This window comes from Melospiza georgiana, chromosome 7, assembly GCF_028018845.1.
Source record: "Melospiza georgiana isolate bMelGeo1 chromosome 7, bMelGeo1.pri, whole genome shotgun sequence".
NCBI lineage: Eukaryota > Metazoa > Chordata > Aves > Passeriformes > Passerellidae > Melospiza > Melospiza georgiana.
Genome location: NC_080436.1, coordinates 12,452,525 through 12,480,347, shown reverse-complemented (window position 1 = coordinate 12,480,347; position 27,823 = coordinate 12,452,525). Strand labels below are relative to the sequence as shown.

General features: G+C 39.2%; 1 protein-coding gene across 4 annotated transcripts in view; it reads right to left on the bottom strand.

The window, feature by feature from the left end:
* The window catches only part of SLC39A10 (solute carrier family 39 member 10), a 232,798-nt gene extending 205,927 nt beyond the window's left edge, over positions 1–26,871 (bottom strand). For 3 of the 4 annotated variants that reach the window (XM_058027589.1, XM_058027591.1, XM_058027590.1), the window contains exons 1-4: positions 26,764–26,871; positions 26,200–26,291; positions 4,986–5,089; positions 1,534–1,660 (exon numbers count right to left, since the gene is read on the bottom strand). The gene's annotated coding sequence lies outside the window, so the exon portion shown is untranslated. The remainder of the gene's footprint in view (positions 1–1,533; positions 1,661–4,985; positions 5,090–26,199; positions 26,292–26,763) is intronic. The other variant, XM_058027592.1, reaches the window with a different exon arrangement.
* Positions 26,872–27,823: the final 952 nt, after the last annotated feature.

Genomic DNA, 27,823 nt, shown 5'->3' with positions numbered 1-27,823 from the left:
TTAGATCATAAGATAAGGAAGTTTACTTTTAAATTGATATCATAGAGTCTTAGAATCCAGAATGTCTGTGCTAAAGCCACCAAAGCCTTTGAGTCACAATGAATTTTTGAGCCTTCTGCACTGGTCACCACTTTAATATTAGCTCTTCTCCACAGAAAAGGATCTGTATTTATGGTCTGCTATTTTTTGACTGGAAAAATTAACCCTGAAATTTTCACATGTGATATTTAATCTTTTGTGTGTTTGTATTGTGACTATTCTGCTTGGGGAGAATAAGTCCAAAATGCCATGTGTGTGTAGCTGAGCGTTGTACCTGTCACTTGAGGGGAGGGCTTGCTCCAGAGATGGTGATCCAGGCAAAGTAAAAGATGAGAGCTGTGACACATCATTGCTTTTCTCTTTAGCAGGAACGACCCACGGCCTCACTAATAAACTCTGACACTTGTCAGAGCCTGATGCCCTGACACTGGTGGAGCAATACAAACACAGGGCAAGGTGCAATCCTGCTACAGGAGGGAAAAACAAACGGATGCAAAAATGGAGGCCTGAGCAAAGTGAATCAGGGAGACAGCTTGTGAAAGAGACAGCAGTCTCAGAGCTTCTGCAGTTTAGTCATTACTTACACAAAGCTGACAGCATGACAAGAGATCTTAAAGAACAAGCCAATAGCCTGTCCCCAGGCTGAGCAGTCTGGGGAGGTTTATGGCTAATTAACTCTAACTGAAGGTACTCCAGCCAGCCTGCAGCTCTGCTGCACTCCTTCCTGATCCACAGCTCTCCTGTCTGTGTTTGGAGCAACCAGGCTGTGTGCTGACCTTGGAGGCACATAGGTACCCAACCTGAGCCCTGAGCAAGGAGGACAGAGATTCCCCAGGAGAAATCAGGAGCAGAAGGCAGAGAGAGGACAAAAAGGATTACTGTGTGAGTCAGAAAGAATGACAACATTAATATCAAGTGGGGAAAGAAGGAAGGGTGAGCCCATTTGACCAAGAGTCCCCTGGCTGGGTGTGGAGGAGTTGGAGAGTGGATCTGCAGGAAGGGGCATCAGAGCAGGAAAATTCCTCTTCCTGAAGGTATAAAAGATGCCAAGCTCAGAACCCCCTCCCACCACACCAGCTCCAGCCCAGGAGAAGCCCTGCACACCCCACAGCCATGGCAGGAGCACAGAGCATCCCTGGGGAATTTTCCAGCGCCAGGGAAGGACTGGCTGGAGCCAGCGTGGCACAGTCAGTGTATTGCATGTGTGAAAGGCTGAAAAGCTGCACTTCAATAGTTCAGCAAGGACAGTTCTTATATGTCTAAGCCATAGGGCAGAGAATTTTTTCAGAGGCTGGGAACTGTCTGACTCCTACTGTCCCTGCTCAGGTTCAGCAGATGAGCACCTCTATCACATCACCCTTCCTTTGCAGGATAAAGTTGCTGGAAAAGTACTTGGCTCCACTCATCCATATGCTTGTTCAGGGCTCTGCCTCCTTTTATCCAAATATCCTACGTGTCTTAGAATTCTAGCAGACTTTTGACACACTATGTGACTCACCAAAGATACCTTCTGTGTCCTTTTCATACTTGTCAGGTGTACAGAGCTTGGCAGGGACTCCTGAGCACTGCTTATCTGTCATCCATAAACTGCTGGAAGAACACGATGGAGGGACAAGTATCTCTAAAAAACCAAAACAAAGCAGGTGACTAAAACACAAGTAAACAACCAAGATAATTTTTATATTTTCTTAGAGGCAAATATGTGTAGTTTGAGGGCAAATATTTGAAGATGCTAAATAGCAAGCAGAATTGGTTTTTCTCCAGATAAATGTCTTTATTTAATTATAGAGAACTGACTGGCAGACTTCTTTTAGTATTCAGAGATGCTTTCCCCATAAATGCCAATTCAGCAAAGGGATTCTTGATTTCTAAATGTGCATCACTAATTTTGATTTTCAGTCAGTAATCTCAGTATGAGCATAGACTGATATTCTGCACACACAAATTCTTGCATCTTGTTCTGTTTTACAGAAAACAGTTCAATCCTGTACATTAAGCAGATTTTGTAAGAAGTTAGTAAGCAGTGAAAGGAAACCTATTGTAAGTAATAATCTGAAACCAGAATTTTGCTTTGAAACAACACTTCAGGAAGTCCATAGGCATATTTCAAATGATATTTTAATAACTGATGCTTAAATACTTTTAAACCAGCACTGTAATTAGATGTGTCTCTTTGAAACTTTCAGTTAAATAATTGCACACTAATGTAAAGAAAAACAGCTTTTCACTAAATAATTTTGCTTTCATCAGCTGAGATTAATACACTTAATAAGCAGTTGTTATTAAACTAAACATTCAATAATGAGTCATTAGAGCTATATTAAATCCTTAGGGCCAAGTGCTGCAGCTTGTACTCCTGGAAGTGGGCAAAGTTCCCATTGCCTGAATGGGAGCTTTAACTGTACACTAATTGTAGGACTTGTCCAAAACTAGCTTGAAAAACTGATAAGGAAAAATGAGACTGTGTTGAAGCTGAGTTTGAAAAGAGACATTTGAGTTCTTACCTATTCCTTCCCTTAAGTTATACACTTACATTATACCTGCATATATTTCTTGCACCATTCATCATTGTACAACAGTTAAAAGGGATGTGCCTAGTTCTAACTTAATGAAATTTCAATTTTACATGACTACTCTAAAAGTCATCATAGGAAATACGATATCTCTGGAGATTTTGTTCAGTTTTTGTTTCTTCAATATGATCTAACTTTTGAGTAAGAATATAATTCAGATCTAAATATTGATTTTAAAATAACTTTTAAATAAAAAATTCTGCCAAAACCAACAAAATTATGAACTTAGTTGACTTAAAAGAGAGGATTCTGTAAAATTTGTCATCTTAGAAGCCACAGGATACATTCTAAATTATATATTTTTCTTCCTTTAAAAGTAGAAAAAATTAGCATCTTGCCTTTTTTTATGATCTAAAAATCTTCAAAATTGACTGTGATCAGGTGAAATACCTAAATTTCTAACAGGAAGTTAAATGGTCCTATGGATAAATATCTTTGTTCAAAATGCAAAGTCCTGTGAACATTAGCAAATACTCCTTCACATGCATTGGGTTTTAGTAATGATAAACTTTTTAAATATGAAGAGGTGTCCAAACCAGCTGCCAGCACTTCCACTGAAGTTTAACTCTGGCATTTTAAAAGACCTGAGAAATGATAGAATGACAGAACAAATATATAGCAGCACTTGGTGGGACATTCCAGTTCACAAAGATCTGAACCAAAGGACTTCGTTGGCCAGATCTGATTACCTTTTTATTTAATGATTCAAGTTGCATATTTTTTGTCCATGAAATTTAAGTATTAACTCTGCAAAATATTTTCAATAGATCAGCATTGGATATAGGAGTTCTAGGTTTTGTTCTTGTGTATAATTTCTGAGCCATCAAGACATCATCTTCATCACTTGTAAGCAAGAATTAACTTTCCAACTTTAAAGCACAAATACTGTACTTTCTGTTAAAGTGACAAGAATATGCATAGATTTATTATCCTTGTGAGACATGAAGCTAATAATTTGAATTTGAAAACAGTATTCAGTTCTTTTTAAAGTTTAATACTTGTAGTTAAGAACAATTTAGTATAGCAATAGTCCTTGAAATGTTCAAATGCTTTTGAGACTTGATCCCTGAATTACCACTATAAAAAAGGAATTACTCTTTTTTTTGTTTGAAATAATGTTGTTTGGGAGTTCAGGCTTCACAATGCACAAATGCCTCAGTGTGGATCCCAAGTGGAGTTTGTGCTTGTTATTTAAATGAGTTGGTTTTGAGCTTGTTAAGTAGAGTAGCATTTGAGCTCTCTCAGCCTAGAGCTCTACAAGGTGAATGACTTGCACAAGGACTCCTTGTCACTCCTTTCCAATTTTCCCTCAAACTCCCTCAAGCCCTAAAAGAATCAGTTTCACTATAACAAGAGTTTAGCCTTTAACATGCAAAGCTCACAAGCCCTTAGTCTTCAAAAGGCCAATTTAACAGGAACAAGAAGAAAACCCACAACACAAACTTGTTTTGTTAAGTCTGCAGGTGAACTGCATAGTTTGTGGAAATTCTAAATTTTCCCCAAGCCTGACACTGGAAGTTTGAATCTAAAAGAAGGATATAGGATACTGATATATGAATTGAGTCTTATTTAACACCATACAGGTTTAAAATAGTTTTAATGAATGACTTATTAAAATCACTGACATGTAATTAATGGAGTACACGATTGATTCACCAAGGGCAGTAGTGGCAAAGCATGGCACTGCCTTTCTTTGGGCACAAGAACTGGTCTGTGGGTTTAGGGCAAATGACAGATCTGATTTCTCTGTGTCCTGCAAGTGAAACTGATCCATCTCGTGAGATTTTGTGGTTTAAGCTGAAGAACATCACAAGGATGGTAAGGAAGGTAAGAGTCTGGCTAATGGGAAGCTAATGACAAGTCATAAAAACTGGGAATAATGAGGTTGCAGAGAACTTAGTGGAAAGGTTGACCTTGCATTAGATATCAATCAATATTTTTGTCAATTGTGTGACAGAAAATGAGAAAATGCTATTGAAATTGCTTGTGAGGCTGGAAATGTTCATTGATATGGGAAGTAAACATTTGAGTGATAAGGAATGCACCTAGGAGATCCTGTATTATGAGAATTTCATCCCTCCCAGGGAAAGTTTAGCTAAATGATTTTCTCATTTGGGACTGCTAACTTTGGCGTTGTATTTACATTGCAAAAAGGTTCCTACTAGGGCATTGGCTCTAGTATTTTGAAGCAAAAGGTAATTTTAAAAGGTGGTGATTGTGATGACCTCTGTGAATCTGTGAACACATGCTACCACTGCAAGGATCAGCACATCCTTGCTGGGAGCCAGGCACACACAGCAGCAGGAGACCCTCCTTCAATAAGAACAGAGAGCCAGCCCTCTGCTCTCATTTTTAGGATACTGGCCTAATTACCTTCAGGTCCAGCTCATTGCGGTCCTGTAGGAAATCTCAGCTGGAAATCTGAAAATTCTTGCATTTCTCTCATAGCTGCACCAACAGGCAAAATAACAGAGGCTCTGTAATAATTAATTTATAAAAATAAATATAAATTGTAAATACACCATCACATGAGAACACCATTGTTGTATAACTCATCTGATAGAGGTCAGCCATTGTGCTCTGTCACCTGCAGCTGTGAGTACTTGGGCTGAATGTGATTCATGCAAAGTCCCAGGGACAAATTGCTGCAGAAATATTTGGGTGGAATTGCAAGTTCACCCTCAAGAATTGTTATGTTTCGGTGTGTTGTCAGTCTGAGCTTAAGGCCAGAGTTCATTAAGGTATTGTCAGACTGCTGCAAGAAAACAACAGCACAGCTATGTGGACTTTTCCACACAAACCCATGCTCTGAATATCTTCTATTGTTCCTGACAAGTTTTAAGTTACAATATCAGCCATGTCTAATATGCTGAAAGGTTGGTAAAGGAACTAATAAAAGTTTGCATTTTATCAGGCATGTGCCTTGTTAGAAGAATCTGCAATAATTTGAGTAGCAATGATGGCTTCTAAGAGAATTGTCACATACATAATGCCAGTGATTTCCAGTATCTTCTGCTCTCTGTGGGAGGATGGACATATATTACTGGAATTTGCTTTATAATGATGCACAAGAAAGGCAGTTCATAGTCCCAAATCAATTCTTATCTGTCTTTTTAAGATCAAGACTACATGTGATTAAATTTCAGAATAGATACAACTGCATGCTACTCCCACTCTAAAGAAATATTTCAAAAGCTCTTTAATAATATTTGTTCATGATTTCATTATTTTCCCATCATATTTATTCTTTCCTCTTTATGTTCAACATATGTGTTAAGTCAATGAAATTTAAGAGTAGATTCTGAAAGAGAAATGGGAGCACCTTACTTTGCTGAGCTGGGTGCAGCTATACCAAATTACAGGGCAATGTCTGTTCTTACAGTAGGATAACTGGCTCCAATTGGTAATGTTGATATCTTTTTGCACTGGGATAGCAAAGCAGGACTTGTCAATAATCTGTCATAGCAAATGAAATGGGGAGGGCAATGTGCACTTGGCCAGCAGTGCTGAAGTGACAGGTACCTGAACTAAATGCAGCTCACAGGTACCACTCACTCCCCCAGAAACCTCATCCCACACTGCAGGTTCTGTTTCTCTCATAAGTCTTCTATTGAACAGATTTAGCTTTCCTGTAAGCAGGCAAATGGTGAAGAAATAAAACAAAAATAGATGAGTTGTGAACCTTACTATTGGATTGACTAGGTTTGCTGATAAAAAGCCTGTATCTAAAATGAAGACATTATATTAGATTAATGATCCAGCTACCATGCAGCAGCAGCAATGTATTTTAGTTACAGCATTTTTGATTGGCTGAATAAAATAGCTTATTTACTTGTAAATACTTAAATAGAAGCAAAAACATCCTAAGTGACTTACATAATGATCCTTCTTACGAAATGATGAGATATTCACTTCTGAATCTATTCATGAAGAAAAATTAATACAACCATAATAAGAATGGGTACATTTACCAGCCAGATGACAGAGGAAGGGTCTAATAAAATAAGCAATACTCATAACAACGTCAATTTTCATATTCAGAAATATTCCTGAAATGAATTGTTACAAGTGTTTTTCCTATTAAGGATGCTTCTGTGGGTGATGGATAGAAAAAATTAATTAACTTAACATCTCATTGTGATATTATTCCAACTGACGTCCTAACCTTGACCCATCTCTTCCCTCCTGTATTACATTCACTTGTTTATTGTATATTTGCCTCACCTGTATGGTATTTCCCCATGCCACATGATATTTCGTAAAGTAGCAATCATGTTTTGAAAACTCTGGTAAAAGTGGTATGTAGAATTATACATTGATACATATTTTTAAAAATATCTACTTAAAAAAGGACATTAAATAAAAAGTTTAACTGAGAAATTCAGATAGTTATTTACTAGACAAAACTCTGACCTTCAAATGGCAGTTCCTTCAGCATCCCACAAATAAAGAACTAAAGAAATACATTAGATTGTTTAATTGTCATTGTTTTGCACAGTGCTTAGCACAGTTGCAGTCTCCACCTGCCCAGAACTTGTGAGTGAGGTGATGTGCACAAACCGAATTTCACTGAATGCAGGATTATTCTGTTGCAGCCCAGCTCATAGTGAAGGAACTGCTCCAGTGAGTCCAGAGTGACCTGGAAAGGCACTTTCAAATCTGGTTTCCCTGTCCTCAGGGGCTACAAACCCAAATCTGGATTTCCTCTGGGGTGAGGGAGCTCACAATTGCCCCTGCATCACGGCTGGGGTGCACTGAGGTGCCTGGGTTTAGATTAGGGGACACTTGGAAATTATTTTAGCTCTTTGACAAGCACCAGGAGATGGAGCTCCAGACTGCACAGCACAATTTCTTGGTGCCAGAACAATGAAACCTGTTATTTCTGCCCTGTTAAATGCTTCTTTCTTTTCAGCTCATCATTTACAAGATTTCTTTAAATCATCTCTCTACTTATGGGAATTAAATACTCCTTCTTTGAAGCACTGTATTAACCCCAGGGAGCAACTGCTAATGTTTTTCTTCATGGATCTACAGCCTAAAGTTAAAGGGAAAAAAAATCTGACTAGGGAGAAATCAGAACAGACATTGATTTAAAATAGGTTTTGGGGATTATTCTGGTAGTATACAGTAACTTTAACTCTATCATCTTCTCAGTTTTACAAATGTATGGAAATGCTCAAAAAGTAAAATTCTTTGGAAAATCCAACCAGGTACATCCCTACTATCTCCCTTTAGAAATGGAAAGCACAATTTTTTGTGATGTAAAAGCATAGTAGTTAGAAAGGGGAGAAGGAAACTACATGAAAGATATCCGTGATACAGTGAGTGATTTCCTTCACTGGCATTTCAAAAATCACATATTTTGGGAGTTCTAATAATTTTAGGTCACATTTAATCACTTCTGTGAAGAAAAAGAGTCATTGCTTTGTTCAAAGCAGTGAATTTTGGAGCTGTCTGAGAAATCATTACCTACTATGGAGGTCTAACAAGAAAACTGTTCTCACATGTAACCTGAGAGCAACATTCTAATAAATCCCTTAAAAAGTAAAAATCCCTTCATGAAACTAAATTAGTTCAATTCTGGTTAGCCTCCCACCTCATGAGAGGCCTGATACAGCAATTAACCTTGTTTTTAACTGATATTTAAACTTAAAGTGTATGCACACGCTTTGATCTCTAGTCAGATTTCTGATACCAATCAGGGAGATTGTCTCCAACATCCCAGAGCTGCAGGTTCCTCAGAGCATGTTGCTATTAACATTTCCCCAGTAAAACAGTTACATGTTGAGAATAAAACTTTAAAAAGCTATAAAGAGGCTTAAGAACATAATTCATGCTGACTTTAACTTTTTGTGTATGTGTCAATATATTTTCATTAAATCACGGTAAATTAAACGGATTTTCCCCCTCTGTGCTATGTAAGATTAGGAGATACAGTAAAAAACAGATCTTGTTTTTATGCTATAGTGTTTCAAAAGTGTCATATTAATTCTGGAAAAAATAGTCTACAAAAGAGCTTTATGCTAGTTATAAATGTTTGACATAGGAAATATGTGAAAGACCAATTATGGGCTGATCAGAAATATCTCTTGACATTTTTAGAGTGCAATGTGCAATGTGAGAAGGGTTCACAAATTTAATTATGACTTTTCCAAATAGGGTTCTCCAACTCAATGGGAGCCACCACACTTACTGTTTTAAGGAAAGATAGATTTTTATGATAGAAGGAGGGAAAAGAACATGTCTCCAGGCTGAAGTGGTTATCAGTTTTTAGATCAATCACCCTTATGTAAGTTTTTCCACTGGTAGCAAGATATTAAGATATTTACAGCCAACATATATCACACTGAATGGATTGTATGAAGGAAGATGGAAAAATGAGAATATAATCAACATGCAGACTATAGAGCTTTCATTAAAAGTCTAAATAAGATAGCTGTTAAATAACTTACCTCTTGCCAAAGATTAGAGAATGAAGCCCTGCTGTAAGATTAATATTTCTTTCATATTTTTAAAATTGGACTTACCAGCATACCATTAAATTTCCATTTTCCTAAATGACTCTTCCATGTTTATACTCAAAATACTTGGAAATATAAAACAAAAGCATGCAAAAGATTATTTTTTTGATTTGTGAAATTCATGGAATGAACTGGCCGTTTGGGCTCCTAGAACTATGAACAGAATTTCTGTTGTGAAGGCCATGGGCTGCCCTCACACCCTTGTTACCACAGCACACCTGGATGTGATCACTGCAGTGCAACCTGAGTGAATGCACAGATTCTGCTTGAGCCAACTGCCCAAGGCTGCAGAGAAAAAGAGGAAAACTCACTCTAGACTGTTAATTCAGAGCCCTGCTGTACACCTGCACAGGTACCACCTCTGTGTGCTGCTGTTCTTGTTCTGCTGCTGGGTCCTTGTGCTTATGTAGAACACAGCTTCCTCTTCATATCAAAACAAGAAACTGGGCTCAAGAAATGCCCCCAAAGTCAGAAAAATATTAGTTTAAATGTGTGCAGCTTCCCAAACTTTGGTCTGTTGTGGATAAGTGGCACAAGAAAGATAACTAGTCCCAGTTTTGGCAATTAAGAGGTGGTCAAATAAATTAAACACTGCTATACTTGCACTACTTCAGATATGTTATACAGTCATGAAGAGAAAAAGCCTCTTCTGGTCTGTTGAATTGTAAATGCTCCCTATGTGAGACAAATTTCTGTATCAAAATACAGTTAACAATACAAAATGATGAGAATTCCTGTTTCAGTATGATAACAGGATCACAGAAAGTGCTCTTGTTACTCCCAGAAAAGAGGGTGGGTATATATAGAATATGCCTGGTAGCAGCTTCTATAATTAACCTCCAAAAGTAGTTAGCATTGTAATTCCCTGTTTTCAATCACTTATAGCTTTATGAAACATCTCCCTTTTGTGCTGCAATTTTCATCCTGGATTTATGCCAATGTCAGCATTTCAAAGTATGAAGAAAATCCTCTGTATTCCCAAGAAGACTGAGAATGCACACTCACAGGAGTGTCAGTGCACAGAACTGCAGTGGCTCTCTGCAGCTCTGCGCCCCAAAGTTCTGCTTGAATGATGCATTTTGCCAAGGATTGGACTTTGCCAAGGCCCAAGACTTTGTCCCAGGAGTCAGAGTTAGTGATTTGTTCATATGGAAAAGGAAGATCATGTACTAAATGAGCTTATGCTCAGGGAATTGACACAGTTTTTTTTTTTTTTTTTTCACACTTTCCCCACAGGAAAGCCTTTGTTGGCTGAGAAAATTAGCAAAATCTATCCAACCTCCCACCTCTCTCTTTTAACTAGCTCTAACAGCTGCCTTACACACTCATAGTCCTAGTCGCTTATGTTCCAGTAGCAGGATACATGGACACTTGAAAAGAAACCAAAGTTCTCATATCTGTGCAATGCTTACCCACATACTTAAGCATTGTCCCTGTTTAGAGCAAACAGAAAGAAAAGATTTTTGGTGTGATCACAGTTTTCATAAATACCTGCCAAGTGTAAATTTTTTGATGTGTCTGCAGTCATAAATATGTCTGTTAAGCATGCAGTTTTTAAAGGTCAAGTAGGACTCTTTAAATTTCTTGTGATTACAATCTTTACTCTGAAAGGATAGCAGTGTGTGCTTACTCTTGAACTGTTTGTGAAATACAGCAAAATAAAAAAAATCCCTAGGTCTGTAAAGCTATAGTTTAATATATGCCAAAAGGAAAAATCTTTTGCTTCTCAAGCTGGTAGAACCCAAGGTGCTCTTTTTATTAATTGATGTAAACATTAAAATAAATTCTCTTACCTATGTATGCATCCACTTTCTTGTGGAAATGCACACAAAGAATCTGTGATGTTTCCTCCTGTGCTCAATCACATCTTTGCCTCTTAAGCATTCAGCAAAATCAAGACCAGTCTCATGGAGAGTTTAAGGGATCTGCTAAGGTCTTTCTTCTCTTCCTCTTAACCTCCAGCATCGCTGCCACCCAGGGAGATCCAGGGAATGCTCTAGCTTAGAAAAGAAAATAAAAACTTCTATATGGGCAACTGTCCCCAGTGATCTGCTGCTTTTAGGCCCTTGGCTCTGCTGATCCATAACTTATTGCACTGAGCCCAGTTTCTCTCCAATGAATTCTCTTCAATTCATATTAGAAATGGAAGGGAGAAGTGATGTAACTCCAAAACCATTACCTTCTCCCCTGTGGATTGTTGCATGAACATGAAATTTTTGCAACGTACATGAAAATGTACCAATAAACCAGCAGTGCCTACAGATTCCCTGCTATGCCAGCAGCTGTACAAATAAAAGCACATATATAAAGGAGTCATAATCTTGGCTAAGTGTAAGATACTACAAGAAGAAAAAGCATCTTGACTAGCAGGAATTTTAGCTTGATTTTGGGCAGAGAACCTATGGATGTAGTGGCCACACTACAAAGGCAAACCCATCAGTACTTTGTGTTCATCAATAGGAAAGTAAAAATTTGCTCACTCAAGGATGCCCAATGTTTTAGGAGTTGGCCTCTATTCTCAGAAGTTTTAGGCAGTTCAGAGTCAAAAAGTGGCCAGATGTATAAATATGTGGCAATTTGGAAAAGGTGCTTCAGAAAGGCCCCCAGCAGAGGAGGTGCTGACTCCAGCAGATGCAGAAGAGTCAGTCACACTTGCCCAGCTCTGAGCACCACACACAGAGCTGCTTCCTGCACTGCAGCTGAGCAGACACCTCTGCACATCTGACCCAGACAATTTCTGTAGTTTTTACCTGGCACTCTTGCCTTAAATAAAGAGATAAGAAGCAGACTGTGTATTTTAGCCCCCTTCTTCTTTCCCCTCCCTTAATTTTTTTTAACATATTTTACCTAGTCTTTAAAATAATTTTCTGCTGCCCATCTCAGTTATTTAAATTGTGTATTAAAGGTACCTAATTCCCTGCACATCTGCCTGTACTTGGGCATCTCCTAGAGTCTCCTGGCAGTTTAAACACTGGGCCCCTTGAGCTGAGTCTGAGGTTTGCCATTGCAAGCCTGATATCTTTCATTTTACAATAGCAATAAATGCCACAAACACACTAAATTTTTTTTCTTGATTTTGTCTCATTGATATTGAATTATGGTTTCTGAGAGTTTTCTTCTTCTTTGGCTCCACAGGCATCTCCAAATAATTTTTCCCAATTAGGATTGGTACATTTAGCCCAACAGAACTGGGCAGGAGTTCATTTGCACCCATAGTACAATTTCACACTCAGATAAACCAATTCCAGGTAAAGGAAAACCCAGTTCCTTGTCCTAATAAATGGTGTAAATGGCCAAATCATCAGAGCTAAACAGTGGATCCCAAAGACCTCTTGTTTGATAACCTATTGCCAGCCTTCAGACAAAGGAAGAATTATCTGGCAACAATAGAAAGCTCCTAAAGTCAAAAAACCAGAGATTCAGCAAGTGATACTTCTTGTAAATTATACAGCATATCCCTAAGGATAGGAAATATGAATCTGTGGAATTAAATGACAGTTCTCAGATTGGTTTTAGCCAGAGGTTAAGCCAAAGGCTAAACTTGTCCTTACTGAGCAGGAGGCCACAGGCATGAGGCTCACAGCTGAAGTGTCCAATTACTGTGGTTAGATCAGATTCAACACTGGCCTTGATGTGTGTTGGCTTTCTCTGCCAGCTCTGAGACAGTGCTGGTGTTAAGTTATTGCTTTAAAGATCCTTTTATGGTTATTGATCAGCATTTGTCCAAGAGCCCTTCAGGGTGCACTCAAGGGGTTACATAAATGATTGGCAAAAATCCACAAAAAGGAACTTGCTGTGTGTGAGCATCAAGCACCCAGTGGTCTAAATTTGGGTTTGAGTATACAATTTAGATAATAGTTAAGTACAGCACTGAAATTAGTGGCCATCGGAATAGGGAGCTTCAGGAACAACCAAGGGTCAAACCCATAACTCTGTTTTCACACATCTTCAACCCAATTGAAGGGCTTTAGATAATATACACAACTTGTAAACCTTTCTGTTTCTGGAGACAATGGTGGTGCTATTGTTTGATGTACCACTAAGTAATTGGCTGATGGTTCTGCTTAAGTAGAAAATTTGACCTTTTTCTAGTTTTTTTTGCTACCATCAGTAAATTATGCCCAGCTGCATTCTAAAAGCTTCAAGCTTTTATTCTTCTCTAATGAATAAGCTATTTACTTCATTAGAGTGATGCTAGGCTTACAGGGGCAGAGTTTTCACATGGCAATAAAATGGCATGTGAGTGGTTATAATGGCACTTCAAGATATCCCTCTTATATTCAGTAATTTATTATTATTCCTTCAATTATACGCTCAAGATAAGAGGTTAAATATTATCAGGCTGTCATCACCTTTATATATAGAGTATATATAAATTGGAGAGACCTTTTTAGTGGGGATATTTCCTTCCAAACAGTGCTAATGGCCATTGTGCTGGATGAGTTGTTTTCAAGACCCAACTCATGCTCGCAACACTGTGCTCTGGTACTCAGTGACATATTTTAGCAACCTCAGTGAAGGGGACCAGACTTTGATGACAAAAAACTGCAAGTTTTAGGCTTCCCGAGACCTCACAGAGTTTTATCTTTCTAACTATATTCCATTCCTTCATACTGAGTTAGAAATTTTGTACAAAGGGTGGTGATGCCACCTGTCAAACAAAATTCCTCATTCTAATAATTCTAGGGAATCAGCCTCACTTTTTAAAGAGCAGTGAGGTTTCTCTTCTGCAGCTCCATGCTCTCTGGAGGCTATTTCTTGACAGGTAGAGTATGATGGCTTCCAGTTGTTCAAAAGTATGTCTCTTGCCATCATTGTACATGGCTAATTGCATTTTATAAAAATGGTTTGCAAGTGATTTGTGAGGGAGATGTGCATTATAGCTTGCACTTCATGCTCATTTCCAAATTCATTTATTTCACATAAGTGTTTTCTAAAAGTCAAGAACTAAAAAATATAACTAGGAGTAGTTTTCAGAAGTCTATTACTGCAAGTTCTTCTACAGGGAAATGAACAAAATAAAGTTTAAATGCTTCTTCATTGCCAATAGCTCCCCTTGATCCAATTATAACTTCTTTACCTAACGTTACACAAGATTGATTTAAAGATAACTGCCCAGATTGATCTGAGAAGAAATGCATTAAAACATTTATGTTATTACAATATACACAAAATGCATTAAAGTAATGAGACCAGCCTGACAGAAACTCACAAAATCAAAGACTTTCACAGGGGAGGTTGAAATGTCATTTTTAACACACCCAGCAGAGAGATTACAGCTTTTGTAGAAAAAGAAATTACATGCTTTTTTGAGGCTCCCTAATAAAGAATCACTCAGGCATACTGTAATGGTTTCAAAATTATATGGTATTTTAATCCTTTGCATTTGTCTTTGTATTATGTAAGTTAGATTTCTATCAACATTTCAACACTCTGTCTTAGTCAAATTATTATCTTTTCATTACTTTTTCTTTTTCAAGAGTAGCAGTACTTATTATTAACTGTCTCAGTTCTAGAGACCCTTCTTGGTCTCTCTTTCAGGAAATTAGTAGGATTTTTGTTTCAGCCTTGATTTTAGATCAGCAGTAAAGTATTTTTATATACACAACCAAAGAACTTTGAAAACTAGCTCTTAAAACCTAAAGTCAGGGCAATGGCTATGGGTAACAGCACAAAATCCTCAGATTCTTCTCTCAGAAGCAGTTTCTCCAGCTCCAAGTCCCATGGCAATTCATGCAACTGCAGCATGAGTGCTATTCGATACCTAGCACAAAGTCATACCTGTTGATGAACAAGAGGTTTTTACTGTCAAAGCAATGGTGAGGGATAATATGGAGATCTAATAAACACACTGGACAAATTGAGAGGTATGAGTACTAAATATCAAGAAAATCTGAGCATTCACGTTTTTCATGTTCAAAACCCTACTTTCTTATTCCAACTACTGCTCAAGTATCTGTCAGAGTTGAGAAGGCCAAGACACACAAAATATCATCATACAACTTCAGAAGGCTTCACCCCATACAGCCTCATAGCACCTTACCTCTTCAGAAAGCTGCAAGCATCTGCCCTTCTTGTTCTTCAGCCCAACCTTTTATCCTCCTCCTGTTGATGCACTGCACCTGTGTGCCCTCTGTTCCCTGTGGTGGTTGGTCAGTGCCCCTGGGCACTCCATGGCTCGTTGCTGTCAATGGGGATGAGGCTGGGCCACAGCTCCACTCCCAACCACCACAAACTGTGTGCCTACAAGTATCCAGCTGGTCAATTGTCAATGAATGTCTGAAAGTTCAGCAAAAATATAAACCAAGTACAAATCTTTTTTAATAAATGAACAGATAAGCTAAAAATGAATTTTGAGAAGAGACAGCTTCTAGGCTTGTCTGCAGTAACTTTTCTGGTGTGGGCCCAGGTGGGCCTCAGCTCTGATTTGGGGTGTATCATTTTCACAGTAGGTCTAGGCTGTAGTTTAAGACGTGCTAACCCCTTCCCAATTCCCCTGTTATTAAATAGCAACCTCAATAAAAGATTACATTTTTAGGATCATCAGTGTGCAATTTCCAGAAAGCACAATTAATCAGTACTTTCCTGATCCTTCCAGGCCAGGACAAAGGAGAGTTTTAGTTGACTCTTTTGACCATCACAGCCTATTTTCTAATTCTATTTTCTGTAAGAGCTGGCCTGGGCCTTTTGCCACTGTCAATGACAGTCAAACACATAACTTATTGGATGTGGTGACTGATTTGGGACAGGCAGCCATCACTCACCAGGACAAACTACCTGTTCTGGCAGGGCTCAGGTACATCGAAGGCCATCATTCTTTCCAGGAGAAACAGCCTTAAGGACATTAGGGGCTGCCTCTGTGTTTCCATGTTACAGAGATTTCAATGCACTCCTGGTGTCACAGGCCATTCTTTGGCTCGTCTTGTAGATGAGAGAGACTCCAGGTAGAGAACCTTGACTCCAGGATTTTATGCTCTCCTCTGAGAGTGGATGCAACTGTCTGGCAAAATTTGCCCCCGAAAACTTGAGCTTTGTCTTGTGCCTATTTACCAAATGCAGTGTGAATGAAGAAACAGTTGTGAAAAAATCAGGCTCAGCATGAATTTAAGTATGGTTCAGAATGGTGCACCTGAATTTCAGAAAGCTTGATGCTCATTAACTGAGAGAGTTTGTTGTGTCTCCCCAAACCAAGACACATTGCCCCTAAAAACCACTTAGTTCTTGAGGATAGTTCAGCACAAGAGTAGCATGGTGTATGAAGGGCTATAGTTTAAAATAACTGCTGACAAAGAAACTTCAGTGGGAAACTTGCCAGGCTTATAAAAGGAAAAGATACCATAGCAGAATATAAAAACAGATAAATAATAAATTGCAACTTCGTCTGGAGCTGTGGAGTGTGCTAGTATTTACGGTTTTGAAAGGTTTTATGGAGAAAATATTTTATTTTTTATGTTGTGAAATATATAGCAACATAAAAATGTAATGGTTGGCTTAACCTATAAAGAGTTTTTTAATCAGTAAGTTCCTGACAGAAGGTGGAATTTGTATCTCAGCACAGATTTTTTTTTTCTTTTAATTTTCAAAGTTCAAGATGCCTTGAAGTTTCCTGACGTTATAGGATAAATTTTCAAAGCTCCATGCAGGAGAGATGCCAACATGAAAAACATCAAACAAACGCTGAGTTATGTTTGTGCATCTCCTGTGTTGTGTTTTGATAATTTCTCCCATATATCTGCATAAAGATAGGGTTTGTGAGCACAGTGAAATTATAGATTGAGCTGGCTATTTTCCTTCTTCCACGTTATGTGGAAATTAATAAAGTAATTAAATGTTACATTTACTGTTCATTGAATTACTTGGTTGTTTGGTAATTATTAGTGTGATTACAAAGTGACATAAACAACTGTGTGGCTCAAATGTGCAATTATGTACAATATATGCTGAGCTGACACACACAGAACATATTCCCCTGATTGTGCAGGTAATTAATAAGTGCTCATGCAAAGCAGCCTGTGCTAAGAGCTGTAAATACTGCAAGAGAGTCCATTTCTTGTTCAGCTTGTGCTGGTGTTTGCACTGAAGCACACTGCCAGTGAGGTCAAACAGAGGCAATTTGACTTGTTCATTGCTAAATGTCATTTAAGTGGATGATAAAGGCAGTTCTGCTCACCAGCAGCTTCCTTGTCTGGCTGCTTTGTCTCTCCTGCTGGGACACCTGTATATAATGGCACACTGTTGTAAGAAAGTGGTAATATTGAATTACCAGAGATTTTGAGGATTTATATGATTCTGGCCTTGATTTCTCTAGTAATGTTGCACAATTCTGAAAAAGAGAAATTTTCTGTGTTTGCATATGGCAACATTCATGTTATTATTTCCTATTTTCTGGTCTATTTACTGTAAAATAAGGCTACATGTGACTGCCACTACTGTCTGCTTTCTGATCATAATAAGAGAGATGGTGTTCTTCCATTTCCTGAAATAATTTTTTGAAAAGACAGAAGTTGTTCATCAAAAATGAATGAAATCATGACTCACAAGGTTGAACCACAGCTATCACATAAACCATACCTGTGTAGTATTTTGTGAGGAAGGTCAGCCACAACTAAACACTTTTATACCAGACATCTGGTGGGTTCCACTTTTGCTAGGAACAAATGAACTTTGTGTATCTTTAATGTATCTGACTGTGAATACGGAGGTGATCCCAGCTCTGGGGAGGTGATTCCACTTCTTTAACTGCACTGGCCTTGATTTTGATTTTGCTGGCTGGGATGCATGTTAAACCTAAAGAGCTAATGTAGGTAGCAAGGGTGACAGTAGGACACATTGTCTTCTTCTGCAGCCACTCAAATTATGCAGAAGAGAATGAGCCATCCTGATACCTCATTCTTTCCCCTCCTTTTTCTTTTTCTCCATGCATCCATTCTACACCGTGCTGAAATTTTATGCTTTCCATTGCAGTCAAGTGTTTGTCAGTTTAAGGCTGTATATAATCCATTCATGTGTCTCAACACACTAGTTATTCTCACTAGGCTGGAAGGGAGATAAAGAAGAGCAGCATAAAACTAGGACTGTGCATATATGTTACAGACATTTTCTTCTTCTTCCAAAAACTCTGGAACCTCTGGTATCACATGACCTTGAAGAAAAATCTTCCACCAGCACCACAGCACAGTAAGTTTGCTTCCCCCTGAGCTGATGACTTCAGCTGTGTTTTCTGCATTGCCTCAGTAATGTCCATAAATCTTGCACGTTTTGCTGCTAGTGCAGGTCCAGGTATGGCTTTTGGTGTCACTAGGTGCTGCTGTTTCCTCAATCCCTTTAGCAATTTGAGTCATTTCCTGAAGAACTTCAACAGACTGATTTATGAGGGCATTTGGCTTCTGCAGAGAGGCAAAACAGAACGAAGCAAGGGAGGAAGAGGCTTGAATCTGTGTCCCAGGCAGCTCTGAATGTGAGAGAACCAATGCAATTCCAGCCTGTGGATAGCCAGTATTGCTGTGCTGCACACTCACTGTGACCTTCAGGCCTGTGCTGTGCTGCACAAACCTCTCAGCCCAGGGTAAACACGCCCAGCTCAGTGAGCAGAGGAGACTGGGGCAGGTCCTGCTCTGTTCCACCACTGCCTCCCCTCCGTGGCACCTTGCCTGTATCCAGGGGTGCAGCAAGGAGTTGGCATGTGAGCACCCCTGCTGTTTGACAGTGGAAGGGATGAACAGAGTCATTTTTGTAGAGGAAAGTCAGACAAAGTTGAATGACAAAGGGTAGAATCTCTTATGGACATGGTGTGCTGCACACACAGCACAAGCCCCATGGGTGTTTAACTGCTCACTGTTCCTGCTGTCTAGAAGGACACAAGATTTTCTATGCTAATCTCTCCTTGTAATGCCAGCTCTAATAAATGGCATAAAGTTGTCCTCCACAAAACCTCAGAGAATTTCTTACTGCATGCACCTCTTACTGCAAGCACCTTAACAGACCAGCACCTCCTGCTGCAAAACACCCACACCCTGGGTGTGCAAGAAAATAGCACTCAAATGAGATAACCTGAATATCTTATATAGTCTTGGATGAACTACTGCTCTGCACTGTGACTCGGCACAATAAGCCCCTGGTGAAGGTATTCCCTGTGTATTATCATCAGCTACAAGTGAACAAGTACAATGGACTGAGCCAGGATTTATTGAGTCCTGATTCATTAAGAGGCAGAGGCAGGTAGGCTACAGCAACGAAGTAGGAAAAGCCATGTAGGGGACAGCACTCAAATTTAATGCCAGGAAGCAACTTCTGTGAAGATGAAAAGACAACATTCATCCTGACATTTCTCATGCTTTCTGATTTTTTTTTTTTTTTTTTTTTTTTTTTTTTTTTTTTTATGTAGTGGCAACCTCTGCTGTTGGAGGCAGAAAATGGATGGTCTGAGTGGAAAAGCTGTGAAAGAAAGAGCTTCTGCTATGGCCCTGATCTGCCCTGCTGGGTGCACACAATGGGGCATTGTATTAAACCCTTACAAAGTGCTGTTGCCCTCCTAGGTCTCTGGCTTTTTTGCAGGCTTGTAAAAAGTTATGCACAGGGATAGTTTTTGAACAATACAATCAAGCAATGTAAAATAGTTTGCAGTCAAGCTATTAGGCCAGGGATCTGGACCAGATTTGAAGAATCAGATTTGTCTCTGAATGTGAAGAGGAACAGAGGAGAAACTCATGAAGAAAGAAATAGCGTTAAACTAATACTAACCCAGTTTCTGGCTTCATTTTCTAATTGCCATGTTCTTGTTGTAAAATGCTTAGAAAAGCAGAAACAAAATTCAGTGTTTGCTCTTCTTTCACCCCTTGCCTCGTTTTATTTTGTCAGCACTATGGTGTGACAGACAGAGACAGGGATAAAAAACCTGCCATTTAGCTGCTTCTGAAACACAGCAACCACAGCCAGTGCTTGAGAGCTTGCAGGCTGATATCCACTCTGATAATGTCAGGAAATGGAGTCATCATATTGGTTTTGCTCTTGGGCAAACTCTTCCATCCTTTCCAATATTTGTGTGAATGCTTTCTTCAGCTCTTTTCTGCGGACCCCAACAAAGTAGTCCCTTGCACTCTTAAAAGTAAGTGGGAAACAGAAGATCAATCCTGCAGACCTTAACCTTCCTGGGTAGGCTTTCCTTTCAAGAGGTCTCTGTGCCTTTTTCCATTAGGGAGTTATCCTTTTCCTCATTTTGCTGCAGTACATTTTGTGCCTGCTTAGTGGGCTGGTAGAAAAGCAGGGCTTAACACATCTTTTAGACATGGATCTCATCTCTTTCTGGACATCTTTTTGAAAAAAATGATGGTAAACAGATATGGAAAAGTCAGAGGATACAATTGTCACTGGTGTGATGATGTCACTTTATGCTGTTGTTTTTCTGTAGACAAACCACTAAGGTGTCACCTCCTGATGGCTGCTTGATAAACCCAACACCATCTTCCATTAATTTCCTTGGGAACAAAGTGCACTCAGTGGAATGTAGCTTTAGCACTGGAGTCAACGGGAATGATTTTTTTGACCTCCGTTTGCTCTGGACAGGGTCTATGGTGTCCAGCAGTGAATTTATGGTGCCACCTAAACCCTTCAGGGTATGCATGAGTCATCTCTGTGGTGCTGAGGCAATCTCAGTAAATAAGAAGAGACAGCTTCTTTCTCAACAGGTGAACCAAATCCCCAAAGTAAATTTTTTTTCCCCTCAAGGAAGCAAAAGGTTAATTTGAACTGCTCATGGTCTTCCATGAATCAAATGAAGTAATCCCATGCCTGAGGTTTAAAAGCATCCGTAAATTAGAAGGGTGTAGTGTGCAGATCAAAAAGAGGGTTATCAAAGATTAATAAAAAGAGAGAGAGAGGCAAGAGAGGGAGAGAGACTGCTAGAACCTCTCATAACTCCAACCTGGAAAGTACAGTTCACCTACTTGGGGCCTGTTAGCACACACTGTATTGTACAGCTCAGGGCAACAATACAAAAATGTCAGAAGGAAGACATAAGGTAATTGAGAATGTGGAAAATAAAGTCTGAAAAAAAACCCCAACAAAATGACGGAATGACTATATGAGAATATGTAGAGAAAAAAATGTAAAAATCTAAGAAAAAAATTCTCAGCTATTTTATCCCGTATGAAGCTTGATTATTTTTTAATGCCAGCTCTATCTGAAAGGCAAGTTATATAATGAAAATACGGGAAAAACCAGCTTTTTTTCTGGAAAGTAATTCATTGGGTGGAATGAAAAACTGATTTCTTAGGGGAAAAAAATTAAAAGAAGCTGATCATGCAAAGGGAAAAACCTTCTATCACAGAAGGAGTAGTGATGACTCTGAGAGACCAACACATTCTGTGCTCTCTAATGGTGACAAAAATTTCCCCAGGCCAAATTAAATTGCCAGGAGTATTGCAGGGGACTGATCATGCATCCTGATTTTTAGCTAGTGACTGAAGTCCTCTACATCCCCTAATACTCAGTATTAAACAGTGTGAATTAGTTCATGCCACGCCATGCAGGATGGGATTTAGGAGGCAGTGTGCAAGGCAAACAGTGAATGGTGCCCTTTTGCAATGGAGATGTCACAACAGTCTCCAGACCAACAAGGCTTTCACCTGGCATGCACATGCCTTAGTCCACTTGGGCAGAAGCTGTGTTGTCTTAATAAGACAGAATCTTTCAGTCACAACAAAAAAAAAAAAAAAAACAAAAAAAAACCAAACCCACAATTATGCCATTGAAACACTGCAGTTCAATTACTTTGCATGCTTGCCTCTGGTTAAAATTTTATTGAAGTGAGCAATGTTCAGGAGCTCATATTTTGCACAGCAATCTGTGTTGCCAAGCAGTAGTTGGAAAAGCAGAAGATGGAGCAGAAAACCAAAAGACAATGCAGAAGGAATTTCAAAACACTGTAGAAGGGTGAGAGAAATCTCATGCCTAATTTGTTTTTCATAGATAATTGTTTATGATTGAAAAGCGTGGGGAGAAAACATTAACATTTGAGTTGGAACAAGCAGATTAAAACTTCCCTCTCACAGTGCTCTAAGTGTTGACCTACCAAGACTGCAGTGGTATCAGGGTCTTGGCAGATCAGGGAGTGTCCTGGCATACATCTCAGCTGCCAGGCATGACACCCTGCCAAGGTGGGTGGCTCTGTGCTAAACAGGAAATCTCTGCATTTCACATCCCCACGAACGGAAGGAGGGTGGAGAGGGAATAGAAGGCATGAAGAACAAAACACACAGCAAAGACCTGCATATTTCATGAGGACTCATTTTCAGTGGAAGTCCCTGTATAGAAAGCTCTGATGTATCATCTTTCTGAGAGTGGGGCTGTAATATGAGACAGCACAGAATCTTGGATTGTGTTATCACACACAGCAAATGCCTTTCAAGGGTTTTGTCTTAGCAAGCAGACAAAGGCCTCGACCCTGTGCAGAGTGCTGTGTGTCAGCCTCACTGCTGGTGCACGGCAGCAGCTTGTGCTTGTTGGTACCTGCAACATTGAAATACCCCAGCCCATTTCCCCCTTTTATTCCAGCCTAGCTGGGCTCTGCTGCTGTGTCTGCTCCCCTGAGGTCAGAGCCTGTCTGCCCATCTCCTAATTCTTTTATATCACCTTCATTTCTCTAGAAAAGAATGGTCAGTATTTTCAAAGCTGTGCAGGTAGACTGCCCTAAAAGTTGTGTGCATGTCTAGGGCAGACCTGTCAGTATCCTGGCTCTGCATGTTTATCAGCGGGGAGATTAACCCCTAATGCTGACATTTTGGGGCAAGGTTCAAAAGGATGCACTCTGGTCAGCCTAGTACCTTTGCTTTATTTTCAGTTTATCATGCAACTTATCACAGATTTAAACAATGCCATCATCCTTATTGTCCTCCACTGGAAGTTCTCTCAGTGGCCAAGAAAAGGATGGCCTCTCTAAATCTCTTAGTAAGGCCCTGACCCAATGCCTGTGGAGGTACGAATGAAGTTCCCTCTTGCCAAAGTGAGCATTGGACTGGATCCTGGTCACCTTTCTCTGTGGTTGAACTGGCCTGCAAACTGCTGGAAAACCTGGATTGGTTATTTGAACAGCCATAATGGTGCGGATTGAAGTCATGTTAGTAACTCATCAGCTAACAACATCAGTGAATATGTTCAGATTATTTCCCTTTAACATGATGCTAATTTATTGTTGAGGGACATCATACTTGATTTTTTAATGTGTCAATAATTAAAAAATAGTGATTTGAATAAGAGACCCAGTGGTTCAATTAGAAAACTGTATTATGTGCTGGAAAAATAAAATTGAATAAAAAGAAATAAAATGAAATAAAAAAAAAAATGCAGCACCATAACAGGAGATAACAGGTAATTAACTTTTAAAAATGCACTCAAATCTGTCATTCAGTTACAGAAGTTGTCCAAAATCTGGTGAATAACAAATCAAAATAATTGTTCCTCACTATTACTATCAATTCAATTAAAGTCTAAAACAACTTCTCATCATGACTATTCTGAAAGCCTTAAAAACTGCTGTATTTCAGCATTCCCATTCATGGTGTTCAGTTCTAGAAATTCAATTGAGTAAACAACCAAAAAACTGAAGCATAAACCACTATCAACTTTGTATTCCAAGAGAAAGACATTCAAAGTTTTATATCGACATTAATCACCAGCTGTCAGTTAAATAGCTAAATAGGCCAACTCTAAATACACCAAGATTTCACTGCTCATATTTTGAATCTGAATTTAAATCACCCTTCACTCCCATTCCATAAGTCAATGAATATTACTCCTATTTTCTGTGAAGTCATGTTCCTAATTTCTTCCGAGCCTGCACTGAGGTTATGTCCTGCATGGTATCAGAGGTTGTGCTGTTACAGCCAGATGTCAGCCGTGAAACAATCCCTGCTGTACTTTGGGTATGATATAATAGCAAGATCCCACCTCATGGAAAATATCTATTAGTACAGCAATGGTTGTCTTTCTTTGTAGCCCAGGTTTTTCATTGTTCCTAAGCTTTTATTGATTTTTTTTCGCCTCAATGTTGTGTTTTGATTGCATAAATGCATGCAGGGCCCCAGTTATGCATCTGGAGAGGTATTTGTTGTTTATACTGCATGTGATCACCAGTGTAGTTATAGAACTTCAGTCACCCAGCCACGGAGCAGAAATAGTCTCTCACAAGCTGAACATCTATTTGCACAGTGTGCTCCTTGCATAGATAAAGCCAGGCCTCTCAAAATGGGCACAGGCTGGATTGTGCCCTCAAAGATCTCCTACAGAAGATACTTAAACCATAACCACTACAGCTGCAAGGGGATTGCCCTCCAAAAGAGACCCCTCAGCCCACCCCTCTTCCCTCACACCCAGTTTTGCTAGCTGGCTTCTCCAACAGTTGCTGCTCATATATTTTTTGTCCTGAAGAAAGGTGCGGAATGAGCAAGGCACCTGCCAGTGTGTGTGCTCTGTGGCAGAGACGTGCTCAGCATGGGCAATACTCTAGAGGGAATGTGAATGCGAGCAGAAAGGACAATGGCATGCAATAGGATTGTGTACTTTTAGGACATGTGGCTTCTATGGTCACATATTTGAACAATATGTATTTGATGCAAGATACTTCTTAAAGGTCTCACTTTATCTAAAATTTTGTCTACACACCATCAAAATTTGGTTCTAAGTTGCTGTTCAGCTGTCCAAGGTGGTTCTAAGGTGCTGTTTGAAAGTTACATATAAGTACCCTTGAGATTTTTACTCCAGAATTCAAGGAGCAGTTTGCAAACTGAATTCTCATCTTTGAAAGCGTTAGTGGGGCCTTTTGTACATGATGTGCTTATTTTGTGTCAGTTGTGATAACAATGAAAGAGAAATTGAACAGGTGTGGTACAGCAGAGAGAAAAGCCTTGATTTGACACCCTTAAACAGTTTCAATCAACAGGAACATTCAGCATCTTGCAGAATAATCCAATGTTTCCTAGTGCAAGTATTGATGGAGAACAACTCGCAAATTTGGAGTGGCACAGCAACCCCCTCTGATTGCAATTGCCACTGACTACCTTTGCAAAGTGAAGAGCACGTGCCTGTGTGGTTGCACACCTGATAAAGAAACCCAGGCTCTGAGAGTGGTCTGATTATCAACTGCACAGCTGAAGCCCTACTTAACTACTAGGGTCTAAATAATTCATCATTGCACAGACTGGAGCAGCAGTGACTGAGCCTTGCTGGGTAGAACAAGACTCACCTGTCTCCACTGATTTTCCCAATCCACATTTTCAACTGTAGGGATAATGGTAAAGATTACATTTAGTGCACATAATAATTTTCTAATGTGTAATAACTAAAAATTATGTTAAAAATTAAATAAGTTAAAAACCTTACAAAGAGGCAGATATTGTTTTCACAAGTGTTGTTGCATCTGGAGCATCTCTCTGTCTCTAGTTAACATATATTACATGGTTTTGTGTAGATTAATTCCCTATTTAAAGTATTATTTCAATGAGTAAATTAAGCACAAAGAGTTGTGCTATTCTCTCTTCCTTGTGAGGAGTTAAAGCCTCTTTATTTTATGCTGGGGCTGCAATAGAGTTGGGCAGGTTCTTTCCTATCCTTAATGACTTTTTCTTTTTCTTCTGACATTTAAAACTTCCAATTAGGAATTTACTTTGGGCTGAACATCTGAATCATTAGGGTTGGACAAGACCTCCAAGATCATCCTGTGCAACCTTTGACCAAACAGCAGCTTGTCAACTAAATCACACCACCAAGCGCCACACTGAGCTGTTACTTGAACCCTTCCAGGGACAGTGATTCCACCAGCCCCCTGTCCAGCCCATCCTAATCCCTGAGCACCCTTTCCTGATGTCCAGCCTGAACCTCCTCTAGCAGAGTTTGAGGCCATTTCATCTTGTCCTGTTGTTAGTCCTGAGAGAGGAGACTGAGACCCACCTTTCAGGAAGCTGGAGAGAGCGATAAGGATAAGATGAACAGACCCATGATATTCTGAAACCAACTGGGAAAAACCACAACAAACAAACAAACAAACCAACAACTCCAATGTTAGACCTACTTACATTATGAAGTAGTCCAATCCTCAAAGTGCTTCACTGCTTGGTGTCCTCAGTATTGGAATTTGTCTCTCATTTTCAGCCTTCTTCCGAATATTCTAAAGTAGAGTAAAATAGAGTGGTTCTTAAAAGGTTGAAATAATGGTTGTTGAAAAATAAAAATATTTACATTGTAAATTCAAAATCACTACCATTTAAAAATGGTAGGAGGTTTATATCTGCCCCCAGCAAAGACACTAGAAAGCAGCTCACAGTGGGTGAATATTTTGAAGATTATGAGAATATGGGTTATTTTACCTACATAACCATTTTGTACTTGATTCAAAGGCTGTTTGTGTAACTGAAAAGCTTGAGCATATACTATATATTGGCTATCTTTTATGAATTTTGTTTGCTCTGGAAAAGAAAACAAGAGTAAATAAATACTCATTCCATCTTAATAAACCTATCAATAAATCTATTCTGTTTAAAAGTATGCCGATGATCTTGACAGTTCAAAGCCAATCTTCTAAAAATTGTGCAGACACGACTTATCCCAAGATATTGTGCAGCTGGAATGCTGGGTCTTACCTCAATTCCATAAATCTAGAGTTATCCTTTTGTTATCATTTGCTCTTTCCACAGAAATAATTTGTTACAAATTAAGTTCTAATGAATTGCCTCGTTATCTTTGCTGTACAATCAGTTCTTCCCAACTGCTGGCACAAACCTTTGGAAAGGTTTACAGAGATTGATGTGGTGCGTTGGATGTGCACCAATAAGCCAAGATTGCTACATGTGATTGTTTCATAACAATTATCACAGATATTTTAAAGACAGCTTTTCTTTCTTTTGGAAAATGTGGGTGGGAAAAAGAAGCAGCAGACTTTTAAACAGACCTTATGATTATGACTTAATTATCTTTTCAGAGATATTTCCATTTCAGCCTGCACCTGTTTTTCTTAGGAGAAATTAGTCTTTCCATTATTTTTTTTTTGTTTTTCTTCCCCCTGTCTCTGGTCCCCCATTTTTATTTGTATTCCTCTTTTAGGGCAGAGGATAACCTCAAGCAGAGGGGCCACAAAGACTTTCTGGGAGCCATCCTGTGTTTACCCTCTGATGTCATGTGAGCTTTCAAGTGCTATTACTCTCTTTCAGCCCCTAATCATCCCCTGACAGAAATATTTAGTGCGCACATTTATATTCTTTCCTCCAGGATACTCACTCACAAGACTGTCATACCCACCTCAAACAAAAACATGTGCCCTCAGGAGCAGGATCCTCTCCTGAGTGAGCAAGCCCAGGGTTTGAAGAGTGAGTTATTCCCATGCTGACTCTGGCCACAGGATGTCAAACTTGCTTTAGCATTTCCAGGGAGCAATTTGCATAGCACCAGGCTTCACTGTGAAAGCTTTATTTCTTTTCCTGTTTATCACAGCTTGTCCTTTTTTTTTTATGGATTCTGCTGGATGTACATATTCTCTGTGATCCTCCAAGCTGTTGCAGGTTAGCCAGACCCTTTGCAGCTGCCCAGAACCTTTCCAAGAGGATACCTGCAGCACTGGCCCAGGCACTGAGGGTGGCCCCTCAGTTCTGGAAATAAAATCTGCACTCTTCACCTGATTGTTCAAAAGCAGAGATAGATTAAAGA